The 12,529-nt window shown below is 48.2% G+C and overlaps 1 long non-coding RNA gene across 1 annotated transcript; it reads right to left on the bottom strand.

Annotated features, from left to right (window-relative positions):
* Positions 1-417: 417 nt before the first annotated feature.
* Positions 418-6,285, bottom strand: LOC145360129 (uncharacterized). Its single transcript, XR_013889668.1, has 2 exons — positions 6,089-6,285; positions 418-1,162 (listed from the first exon to the last, which is right to left on the bottom strand). It is a non-coding gene; the product is annotated as an uncharacterized LOC145360129 (long non-coding RNA).
* Positions 6,286-12,529: the final 6,244 nt, after the last annotated feature.

Below are 12,529 nucleotides of genomic sequence, written 5' to 3'. Positions count from 1 at the left end.
CGCCTCCAAGTCAGAATCCCATCTAAACGTAACCATACCCTAGCACCGCGGGTCACTGGCTGGCCTGGGATAGCCGACACCGGTCGGTGCGGAGTGCCACTCGATCCAGATCTGGAGTGTGACTGGATGGACGTCACCTCTCTCCTGTTACAACACAGCATGTTCAAGAGGAACTTGATGCTAAAATATTCGTAGACGACCTGATTTTGGCTCAGGGTTTTGTACGTAACAGAACGGCTATCTCGCTGCGATCTACTGAAAGTCAGCCCTCGACCAAAATTAATACATGGAGTTACAGGGATAGGGCCTGGATGGGATTGCAGTCAGCACAGACTTGATGGGCCGAATGGCCTCCTTCTGCACTGTACGGGTTCTATTCTCTCTGGGATGAGTTCCAAAAGGAGAGAGTGGAATATACCGAGAGAAAGAAGCAAGTATGCTTTTTTATTGTGAGCCACATGTATACACAGATTAACGTCCATCAAAATTAACCAGATGTGTCTGGACGACCAACAGAAACCAAATCTCAAAAGAGTACACTGGCCCAACGTTTAATGCTTTCCAATTTTTAATATCTCTTGTCCCTGCATTCACATGTTTATTTTTAAGGGGTGGTTTTCCCTCCCACGTTGGCGCCTGTTATTACAGCAAAGCATTACAAAAAACAAAGTAGGTTATTCCAAAACATCAAAGGCGCAACTTCACAAAGCGGGGAGGGAGAGCTGGTGTCGGCCTGATACAGTGAAGCATTTCTGCGGCAGTATACTTGCTGATTGCTTCCCCTCATTGTACACAACAACCAGCTAAGACACTGCCAAAGAAACACCCACACTTGGCCCGCTGAAAAGGCTTCCCTTATTCTTGTCCCTCTATCCACACACTCGTCAGAGCCGGTGCCCAAAATAGTTTGGGAACTCGAGCCAATTCCAGACTCTTTTAAACTTGCCCGGCGGAGAATCCAGAGTGCGAGAGCTGGCCAAAGAATGCACGGGTCAACACCAGCCCAGACAAATCGCAGAAGGAGAGAGATATAGCACCCAAGCGTCCACAAGTAAGCTTGTTTGAACTTTCACTCGACTTTTCCAGGGCTTCCCGGAGCCTTTTGCTGAGCCCAGCTCAAGTCAGGTCTGTCCGAACATGGCAACACTTTGGGAGTCCGCACCTAAAGAAACCAAACAGTTGGTTACTTACAGCCTGCTGCCTCTCCTGGAAACACAACAACGAACAACCCGACTTCCAACTGGAAGGCCGCGGAGACACCGCGCTGGATTTTCCAGCCGCGCTCGCCCCAACACTGGAAAATCCCGGGGGATCTTTCAATCATTGACGCAAATCTTAGCTACACAGACTTAGAAGTCATAGAATTCTACAATACAGGAGGGGGCGATTTGGCTCATTGAGTCTGCAGCGAACACAAACCTACCCAAACCCTAGCCCCTTAATCTCATGTACTTACGCTAGCTGGTCCCCCTGACACTAAGCGGCAATTTAGCATGGCCAATCCACCTAACCCGCACATCTCTGGACTGTGAGAGGAAACTGGAGCACCCAGAGGAAGCCCACACAGACACGGGGAGAACATGCAAACTCCGCACTGACAGTGACCCAAGCTAGGAATCGAACCCGGGTCCCTGGAGCTGTGAGGCAGCAGCACTAACCACTGTGCCACCCGTGACTTAACTCACTTAAACCTGCCAAATTTAGACAAGCTCACATTTTAAAAAAAATTCATGGGCTGTAATCCTCTCGAGCTCTCCAGCATTTATTGCCCACCCCTCATTGTCCCTCAGTATGTGGGGGTGAGCCATCTTTCTGAATCACTACAATCCATGTGGTGTAGGTACACCCACAATGCTGTTAGGGAGGGAGTTCCAAGATTTTGACCCAGTGACAGTGAAGGAACAGCAATATATTCCCAAGGTGGTAATAACAAGGTGGTAAATACATGGGGCAGCACGGTAGCACAGTGGTTAGCACTGCTGCTTCACAGCCAGGGACCTGGGTTTGATTCCCAGCTTGGGTCACTGTCTGTGTGGAGTTTGCACATTCTCCTCGTGTCTACGTGGGTTTCCTCCCACAGTCCAAAAATGTGCGGATTAGGTTGATTGGCCTTGTTAAGATTGCCCTTAGTGTCCTGAGAGGGATTAGTGGGTAAATATGTAGGGATATGGAGGTAGGACCTGAGTGGGATTGTGTCGGTGCAGGCTCGATGGGCTGAATGGCCTCTTTCTGTACTGTAGGGATTCTAAGTTTTAACTTACATTTATGCAACATCCTTAACATAGCAAAACATCCCAAGATGCTTTACAAGAGTATTATAAAACAAAATATCACACCAAGTTGCATCAGGAGTTATCAAAGCCTGGTAATAAAGGTAGGTCATGTCACTGAATCCCTACAGTGCTGAAGGAGGCCATTCGGCCCATTGAGTCTGCACCAAACACAATCCCACCCAGGCCCCATACCCATAACCCCATGCATTTACCCTAGCTAGTCCCCCTGATACTAAGGGGGCAATTTAGCCTGGCCAATCCACCTAACCCGATCATCTTTGGATTGTGGGAGGAAACCGGAGCATCCGGAGGAAAATCGCGCAGACACGGGGGAAAATGTACAGACTCCGCACAGACAGTGACCCAAGCCAGGAATCGAATCCGGGCCCCTGGCGCTGCGAGACAACAGGTGCTAACCAATGTGCCACGCGTCTTAAAGGAGGAGAGTGAGATGGAGGTGTCAAAGGTCCAGTGCTAAAGGCTTAGGCAACAAAAGGCATGACACAGTAAGTCATAATACAATAAGTCATGATTAGGCCACTCGGCCTATCAAGACTGCTCCAACATTCAATCACGGCTAATATTTTTCTCATCCCCATTCTCCTGCCTTTTCTCCATAACCTCTGATCCCCTTATTAATCAAGAACCTATCTGTCTCTGTCTTAAAGACACTCAAGACCCGGCCTCCACAGCCTTCTGTGGCAAAGATTTCCAGATTCCCCACTCTCTGACTGAAGAAATTCCTCCTCATCTCTGTTTTAAAGGGTCGTCCTTTTCGCCTGAGGTTGTGCCCTTTGGTTCTAGTTTTTCCTACGAGTGGAAACAGCCTCTCCACATCCACCAACGGTACGGCAATTAAAATCGGGGAGGTGTGTGGCTTGGAGGGGAGTTTGCAGCTGGTGGTGTTTCCATGGATTTGCTGCCGTTGTTTTTCAAGGTGGTAGAGGTTGTGGGTGTGGAAGGTGCTGTTAAAGGAGCTTGGGTGAGTTACAAGATGGTCCACACTGCTTCCACTGTGCATTAACTCATTGAGGGAGTGGATGTTGAAGGTGGTGGATGCCAATCAAGTGGGCTGCTTTGTCTTGGATGGTGTCGAGCTTCTTGGGTGTTGTTGGAGCTGCACCCATTCAGGCAAGGGGAGAATATTCCATCACCCTCCTGATTTGTGCCTCGTAGATGGTGGACAGGCTTTGGGGTGACATTTCTGCTCAGTGTCTAATGCTCCTTCTCACCTGGCTCATGGACACTGGGGAGTTGTCCGGGTCTGCACACACTCAGACCCAACAGTGGGCCTTAGCAACAATGGCCAGAACATCCTTGCTTCTGATCGTGCCTTGTGCACTTGTTGCACAATTTGAAATGTGTGAACCAAAGATAAGGATGCATTGGGTGTGGCTACTGTGCGTTCCCTGGCAGCAAGGATTAATATCAGTAAAATACGCACTGGGCACTCCAATGGGAGAGTGGACATTTGTTCTTTCGCTGCTGGAACTGTCCAAGGAGAAACTGGGCTACAAAATAAAATTACCTGATAGCCACATGGGGCAAAACTGTTCAGCGAGGAAATAGAGAGAAAAAGCAGGGAATTTGCAATAGTTTCGTATCCTCTGTATCTCCAAGAGGTGACTTTTTATTTCACCAAAATCTTTTGCATACCTGTTTTTCCTGTATACCTGTTTTGGGTTGCGGGGGGGATGGGGGGGTTCCTGAACAAAGGCAAAGAAAATTACAGCACAGGAACAGGCCCTTCGGCCCCCCAAGCCTGCACCGACCATGCTGCCCGACTGAACTAAAACCTCCTACTCTTCCAGGGACCATATCCCTCCATTCCCACCCTATTCATGTATATGTCCAGACGCTGCTTAAAAATCAGTAAATCTGCTTCCACTACCTCCCCCGGCAGTGAGTTCCAGGCCCCCACCACCTCTGTGTAAAAAACTTGCCTCGTACATCTCCTTTAAACCTTGCCCCTCACACCTTAAATCTGTGCCCCCCTAGTAATTGACTCTTCCACCCTGGGAAAAAGCATCTGACTATCCACTCTGTCCATGGCCTCCCGTAATCTTGTAGGCTTCTATCAGGTCACCCCTCCAGTGGTCATTCCAGTGAGAACAAACCAATTTTCTCCAATCTCTCCTCATAGCTGATGCCTTCCATACTGGGCAACATCCTGATAAATATTTTCTGTACCCTCTCCAAAGTAGTAATAATAGTAGGAGGGATTATTACTTAAAAGGCGAACAGCTGCAGCATGCTACAGTGCAGAGGGACCTGGGGGTCCTTGTGCACGAGTCGCAAAAACCCAGTCTGCAGGTGCAGCAGGTGATCAAGAAGGCGAATGGGATGCTCGCCTTTATAGTGAGAGGGATAGAATATAAAAGCAGGGAGGTCTTGCTGCAGCTGTATAGGGCACTGGTGAGGCTGCAGCTGGAGGACTGTGTGCTGTTTTGGTCGCCGCACTTGCGCAAGGATATTTTGGCCTTGGAGGGAGTGCAGAGGAGGTTCACTAGGCTGATACTGGAGATGAGGGGGTTGGCCTATGAAGAGAGACTAAATAGACTGGGTCTGTACTCGTTGGAGTTTAGAAGGATGAGGGGGGATCTTATAGAGACATACAAGATAATGAAGAGGATGGATAGGGTAGAGGTAGAGAGATTCTTCCTGCTTAGAAAGGATAGCAGGACTAGAGGGCACAGCCTCAAGATGGGGGGGGGGGCGCAGTTTAGATCAGAGTTGAGGAGGAACTTCTTCACTCAAAGGGTAGTGAATCCCTGGAATTCTCTGCCCGTTGAAGTGGTGGAGGCTACCTCACTGAATATATTTAAGTCACGGGTAGATAGATTTCTGATAGACAGGGGAATTAAGGGTTATGGGGAGAAAGCGGGAAAGTGGAACTGATCCACTTCAGATCATGATGTGGATGTGCCGGCGTTGGACTGGGGTAAACACAGTAAAAAGTCTGACAACACCAGGTTTTAGTCCAACCTATTTATTTGATAGTAAACTCACAAGCTTTCGAGGGGCGAAGAGGGAGTCCCCTTGAAAGCTTGTGAGTTTACTATCAAATGAATCGGTTGGACTAAAACCCGGTGTTGTCAGACTTTCCACTGCAGATCAGCCATGATCTTATTGAATGGCGGGGCAGGCTCGATGGGCTAGATGGCCTACTCCTGCTCCTACTTCTTACGTTCTTAAAGCCTCCACATCCTTCTGGCAGTGTTCAATGAAATGAGGAAACGTGTCCCAGTATCAACACCCCATTGACAACACCGCTTTCTGGGAAATGGGATAGGTTAAAACCACACTAATTTATCAGTGGGTGGTTCACTGTGCATTCTTCAATCACACCTCCACTGAGAATTTCACACCCAACTCTGGGTCTATTACCCCCTGTCTCCTACAGACTTGCACTGATATTGGCCACACAAGTGTTGCATTTTATCGTCAATTGAAATGATTTGCCACCTGCCTTTTTGGTTAATTTTTTTTTAAAAACCCCTGAATGAAGAGAGAAGTTGAACTGATAAAGGGGCATTTCACTGTTTCAGGACAACGCATCTTCTATGCAGCCAAAGATGTACTATTTAACCAGAAGTGATGCCCAATCATAAACTGGCAAACCCACGCAGACCAACTGGCTGAAACTGGCACTTTACCACAAATGAGAGAGAAATAAACACACAGGAATATCCTGTACCAGCAGATTTCACACAGCTCAAAAAATAGTTCAACATTTCTTAAATAGTAAATGGATAAAAGTTTCACAATAAGCTTTGAAAAGATGGTAAAGTAAGGAGGAAGAGAGAGGTTTCTACCTGTCGGCTTGGACAAGCTTCCCAACGCCTGTAATTGGCAGTGCCAGTTGCAGAGATACCTTCTGGATTATAAAGGGACGGATCGTTTCCTCCTCTTCGAACACGGCAACCCTCCTGATTTACCCGTTCGCTGTTCAGGACAGGTGAGGATCCAGCTGATTGTACTTTATATAACCAGTGACAGCTCTGGCTTGGTAGCAACCACACCTAAGTGTGAGTCACCGCGCCCTCGCCTTTCAGTTCTAGACTTTATTCTCCACTTCCTCGTAGCTCTTTTAAAGGTAGGCTGACGCTGGTTTCGAGTTTCACGGCTGAGGGAGGGTGGGTGGGAACTGCGTTGCGATAATGAGGAGGGCAGCAAGCCAGAAAGTACTAAAGGCAGACTGGAAAACTGGCACAAGTTAAGCAAGGACCAAATTCCAAACCTGTCAGCTGGCATTCCCCTTGGCATAGTTATTTTTGGGAAACGACCTCAGTTCCTCCATTCCCTTGCCAACACAGCCAGTGATAGGGGAAGGAGCGGACAGATCTGCGAGACAGGTAGGTTACGTGAATAAAAGTTCACTTCCCCGTCAAACTTCTGCAACCACAACAGAGCTTACCATTCTCAATATCACAGGCTCTCAAAAAAAAAATCACTGACGTACTCCAACATTGCTCACAGAAACTCAAATCCAATCTCGATTATGCCAGCAGCACTGTGTTTGTGTGCTGTGGTTTAAATTAACCTTGCACTCAGTGAATGCTGACAGACACTTCCCTTCATTCACAGGTGTGTCGTGACAGGTACAAGTATTATAAGCATGCAAACTGGCTGGGCAAGTGGTTTAATCACACTAAAGACTGCAGAAGTGCCAATCATTCCTGCACAGGACACATTCCTGCCTCGTTCGGTTGGCCTCCGACTATTTTCACGGGCTCGGCCAACTTGGGAAACACTTAGGAATTCAGTTCAGCCCAGCTATCAGCTTGGCAACGTGACACCCTCCCTCTGCTGCAAAGTCTGCGCAGCCTGTGCGTTTAACCCCTTCCGCTCGCACAGGCGCGAAACCAAAAGGAAAGCACGGAGGAGAAAACTTGGAAACGGAAGGCGCCGGAGGAGAAAAATCAGGAAAGGCAGGAAAATGCTCGGGAGATTCAGCAGCCAGACAGGGAATGACAGGCCAACTGTTGGATCTACCTTCAGAATGGGAAACGGCAGATGAATACTCGCATTGATGGATACAGAAAGAAAGCAGCAACGAGTCCACAACCAAAACGGCATTGCGAATGGGGAATACAGTGGGAGGTTAGGTTGTAACTTTGCTGGAACAAAGCAGGACCTGGGTTAGAAGGGAGTGAGGGAGCGATTTCAAAGCAATTGCTACGGCTAACTATAGAATCCCACCAGTGCAGAAGGAGCCATTCGGCCCACCAGGCCTGCACCTATCAGAATCCCACCCAGGCTCTATCCCTATTAACCCCACATATTTACCCTGTTAATCTCCCTGTCACTAAGGGGCAATTTAGCACGGCCAATCAACCTAACCTGCACATCTCTGGACTGTGGGAGGAAACAGGAACAACTGGAGGAAACCCACGCAGACATGGGGAGAATGGGCAGACTCCACACACACACACACATACACACAGTCACCCGAGACTGGAACTGAACCCAGGTCCCTGGTGCTGTGAGGCACCAATGCCTCCCCCCAAAACCCACCACCAGCATATGGAGCAAGTGGACCCTCTCTCTCAGCAGAGAATAAATGACACCTAAAACCCCGACTTACAGTGAAGAGACACTGCAAGCGCTACTTGGTCCTGTCATTCACAAATACCAACAAATTCTGGGCCCTTTAGAGTAGGCCCAAGAGCAAAACAGATACTGAGCCAAAGCAGAGATGAAGAGGAGTGGGTGGCACAGTGGTTAGCACTGCTGCCTCACAGGGATCCAGGTTCGATTCCGGCCCTGGTTGAGTGTCTGTGTAGAGTTTGTATATTTTTTCCGTGTCTAAGTGAATTTCCTCCGAGTGCTCCGGTTTCCTCCCACGTCCAACAGTGCGCAGGATCGGTTGACTGGCCATGCTAAATTGCCCCTTTAGTGTCCAAAGATGTGTAGGTGAGGGGGATTGGCCATGCTAAATTGCCCCTTACTGTCCAAAAATGCGTGGGTTAAGGGGATTGGCCATGCTAAATTGCCCCTTACTGTCCAAAGATGTGTGGGATAGGGGGATTGGCCATGCTAAATTGCCCCTTTAGTGTCCAAAGATGTGTAGGTGAGGGGGATTGGCCATGCTAAATTGCCCCTTACTATCCAAAGATGTGTAGGTTAGGGCAGGTGTCTCCAAACTACGGCCCACAGGCCACATCCGTTTGGAGACTGCTGGGTTAGAGGGATTGGCCATGTTAAATTGTCCCTTAATGTCCAAAGATGAGTGGGTTGGGGGGATTGGTGGGGTAAATGTAAATTAAGGAGATAGAGCGGGGAGTGGGTCTGGGTAAGATGATTTGTCAGAGAGTTGATGCCAACTTAAAGGGCCAAATGACCTCCTTCTGCACTGTAGGGATTCTATGAAATGCTTGGTTTTAAGGAGGGTTGGAAAGAAAGAGAAGGCCGAGGTGAGACAGAAGGGTTAAAGGAGAGATTTGCAGAGTATGGTGCCCAGACCTGGCTACCAACCAAGGCAGAATGGAAGGAGAGCTGAGGCCAGGGCCAAAGCGAGAGTGTGTGAGGGGTGTTAATGTTAGAATATCGGGCTACAACAGAGTGCATGCTTCAGGCTGATAACTGAGAGAAGCTGCCCCAACTGGGGAAAGGTTAGGGAATCATTGTCAGGGTATATAAAGCAGGTGACACTGGGTGCCTGGGGGATGGGGATAGACCTTGAGATATAGGAGCAAAATTAGGCCATTCGGCCTATCAAGTCTGCTCCACCATTCAATCATGGCTGATATGACTTTCATCCCCATTCTCCTGCCTTTTCCCCATAACCCCTGATCCCTCCTTATTAGTCAAGAACCTATCTATCTCTGTCTTAAATCAATGACCTGGCCTCCACAGCCTTCTGCGGCAAAGAGTTTCACGGATTCACCACCCTCTGGCTGAAGAAATTCCTCCTCATCTCTGTTTTAAAGGAGCATCCCTCTTGCCTGAGTTTGTGCCCTCTGGTTCTCGTCTCTCCCACTAGTGGAAACATCCTCTCCAGGTCCACTCTATCCAGGCCTCTCAGTATGGATGGATTGGACAGACGGGGAGATGGGACTACAAGGAGGTGGGGGATCATGACGCAGTCCTAGAAATAAGCCTGGTTTCAGGAAAAGACTGGCTCCAGATTTATCCTTTCTTCAATATATGATTAATAAAATTAACAGGCGCGAGGACTGTAGGTTACCGAGTAACAAAGGAGCAAGGCCATGAAATTATTTAAATATGAGGATGAGAAATTGAAATCTGAAAGTTTATGGGAAATAGGAGGCATGGTAAGAAGGAAAGGCCTGCATTTATATAGCACCTATCATAGCCACAGGCTGTCCCAGAGCACTTTCTAAATATTGATGTTCATTCGGAACGCCGTAATGTCGGGGTTTCACAGAATCCCGACAATGCACAAGGAGGCCTTTCTGGCCATCAAGCCTGCACCAACAACAATCCACCAAGTAGACAAGGCCCAGAAACAGTTTCATTGGCTGATCTCACAGCTGGGGAAACCATGCCCCAATGTTCTTTTTCTTGAGCTCCTTGTTGTAATGAGTTTAATATGGACTTCTTAGAATACAAGTGCCCAGATTAAGGCAGTAATGGCTTGTCCAATCAGGGAGCCTGATGTGTGTATATATACTGTGGAGTGTCAGGGTTACTGGCACTCTGGATCAATATTCTGGATGAGGACATACCTGTGCGAGTGTTACTGTGTAATTAAACCAAAATTTGGTGAAGGGACACCGGAGGAGTTATCCCACCTGCCCTAAAGGCAGATCTGACCCACTGCACTGCGATCTCCATCATGGATAGGGCAAGGAGACAGGTTCTGAATCCACCTGTACCGGAATGGGATTGACCCCTGTGCTATTAGGCAGCCAACTGGTCCCGCAGTGACTCCACATTGCTGTAACAACATACATTTTTACATGCACATTGTACATGGAGTTACAGAAAGGGTTCCAATATCTTTCCATCGGCTGTCTGATTAAGAGTCTCTCCCCTTCTCGGGTGTGACATTGGGGTGTGCACGTTTGGGAGGATTTACAGGCTGATATTCAACCTGTTTGGCCACATAATCAACACACCTTCCTCAGTTATTAAGGGCTGGGGTGGGACTCAGGACTCATTGCATCACAAGTTCGCCCACAATGTTAACTACGGGATATAGGCAAGAAAAATAAGTTGAGTGAGGATGAGAAAGAGGAAAGGAATTTAGCAATGGAATTTTCCCCAGGAATAACTCCCGAGAAACCCCAATATAGTTTCTGAATCTAAACCTTAGCCACAGCTGAATACCAACTGAATTTTAAAGGGATTGGTAATGTGGTCTCAACGTCTGCTATCTTTGGGATCAAGTCAGCAGTTCTTTAGTGGATTTTTGTGGTACGCTATAATCTGGGAGTGTCTAAACCAAGATATAATATTTACCAAATAGCTTTCATTTGCTAATCTAGCTCATACTTGATTCTCCCAAGAACTAGAACTGATTTACTTTTCACGCCACAATGATACATGGAAGTTTTTAAGTTTTGGAATGTGGTAGCAATTATTCCCAATCTTTGGCTGCCTCGTAGGTGTCTAACACTCATCGACATAATGTGGAACTGAGCTCACCTATAAGCTAGCACAAAGACCGCCCACTTGCATCTCAGTACAACGATACACACCTTCCCCTCGAGCTCTGTCTGCCTCCTGCTGAAAACACTCACCTTGCCTCCATCAAGTCCAGATTTACTATTCCAATCTAAACGTACCAATTTCAGCCGGATCAGAATTCCGCTGCTTGGATCCCATCAGCAGCACGGTGGTTCGCTCTGCTGCCTCACAGCATTAGGGACCCAGGTTCAAATCTGGTCTTGGGTGACTATCTGTGTGGAGTCTGCACATCCTCCACCTAACCTGCACATTTTTGGACACTGAGGGGCAATTTACCATGCTCGTGACTGTGTGGGTTTCCTCTGGGTGCTCCGGTTTCCTCCCACAGTGCAGGTTAGGTGGATTGGCCAGTCTAAATTGCCCCTTAGTGTCCAAGAACGTGTAGCTTAATGGATTGGCCATGCTAAATTGCTCCTTAGTGTCCAAGGGTGTGCAGGTTAGGTGGATTGGCCAGGCTAAATTGCCCTTTGGTATCCAAAGATGTGCAGGTTGGGTGGATTGGCCATGGCCAACGCTCCTGGAATTCCTCTCCCATCACCTTGCTCTCAGACGGCAGAAAATGGGAATGCCATTGGTCATCGTGAGGTGGAGCTGCCTTCTGATGGCATCAACTCGTGACTCCACGATGCTCCCCGATGTACACTTAGGAGGTTGAGATCGGACGGAGGTGTTTAAAATCATCAGGTTAGATAGGGAGGGACTGTTCCCATCGGCAGAAGGCCGGATAAGCAGAAGGCTTTATCATTGGCTAATGGTAAAAGAACTAGGGATGATATGAGAGAATACTTCTTTACACAGCGATTAAAGTGTGTATGGGGCAGCACGGTGGCACAGTCGTTGGCACCGCTGCCTCACAGTGCCAGCACGGATAACATTCCAATTCTCTTCTTACACCTCGTGGTAGACTTTTATCTGTTTCTATAGCTGGCAAATCCTGGTACAGGTCATTAGTCTGTTTCCGGAGCTTTACAGCTTGAGGGAGCATCACTCCACATCAAACGTGGATGACCATGAGTGTCTCCCGCTCTACCATCAGCCATTGCTGTGTTGGGAAGGAGTTACACGTTGACACCCAACCTGTTTGGCCGTGTTACGAACGCACCTTCCTTGGCCATCAAGTCCTTGGGGGGGGACTCAAACCCAGAGTTTCTGGTTTAGAGACAGGGACTCTACCTACTGCGCCACAAGACCGCCCCACAATAGACAGCATCCTGACTCAGAACTATAGTGCCGTTCCTTCACGTTTGCTAACATTCTGCAACTCCCTCCATAACAACACTGTGGGTGTGCCTACACCACGTGGACTGCAGCGGTTGAAGAAGGCAGCTCACCATCACCTTCTCAAGGGCAACTAGGAATGACTCATATCCCAGGAAGGAAAAAAAAAACAAGGGGCTGAATGGCCTCTTTCTGAGCTATAACCATTCTATGATTGTATACACTTGTCGTGACACTACTGGTGATACGTGGTCAGACCACACCCCCGCTAACACAACACTTTTACACGACACAGAACAACAGGCACTGGGGCCAAGCCAAGAAAAATATCAAGGCCTTCCTGGCTGCTGTTGTGACAACATCCGTGTACTTAGGATTCCTCT

The sequence above is a fragment of the Carcharhinus amblyrhynchos genome, chromosome 30 (assembly GCF_965287045.1).
Source record: "Carcharhinus amblyrhynchos chromosome 30, sCarAmb.v2.hapA, whole genome shotgun sequence".
Lineage (NCBI taxonomy): Eukaryota > Metazoa > Chordata > Chondrichthyes > Carcharhiniformes > Carcharhinidae > Carcharhinus > Carcharhinus amblyrhynchos.
Note: the sequence above shows the minus strand (reverse complement) of the source record. Positions and strands in the feature narration are given on the sequence as shown.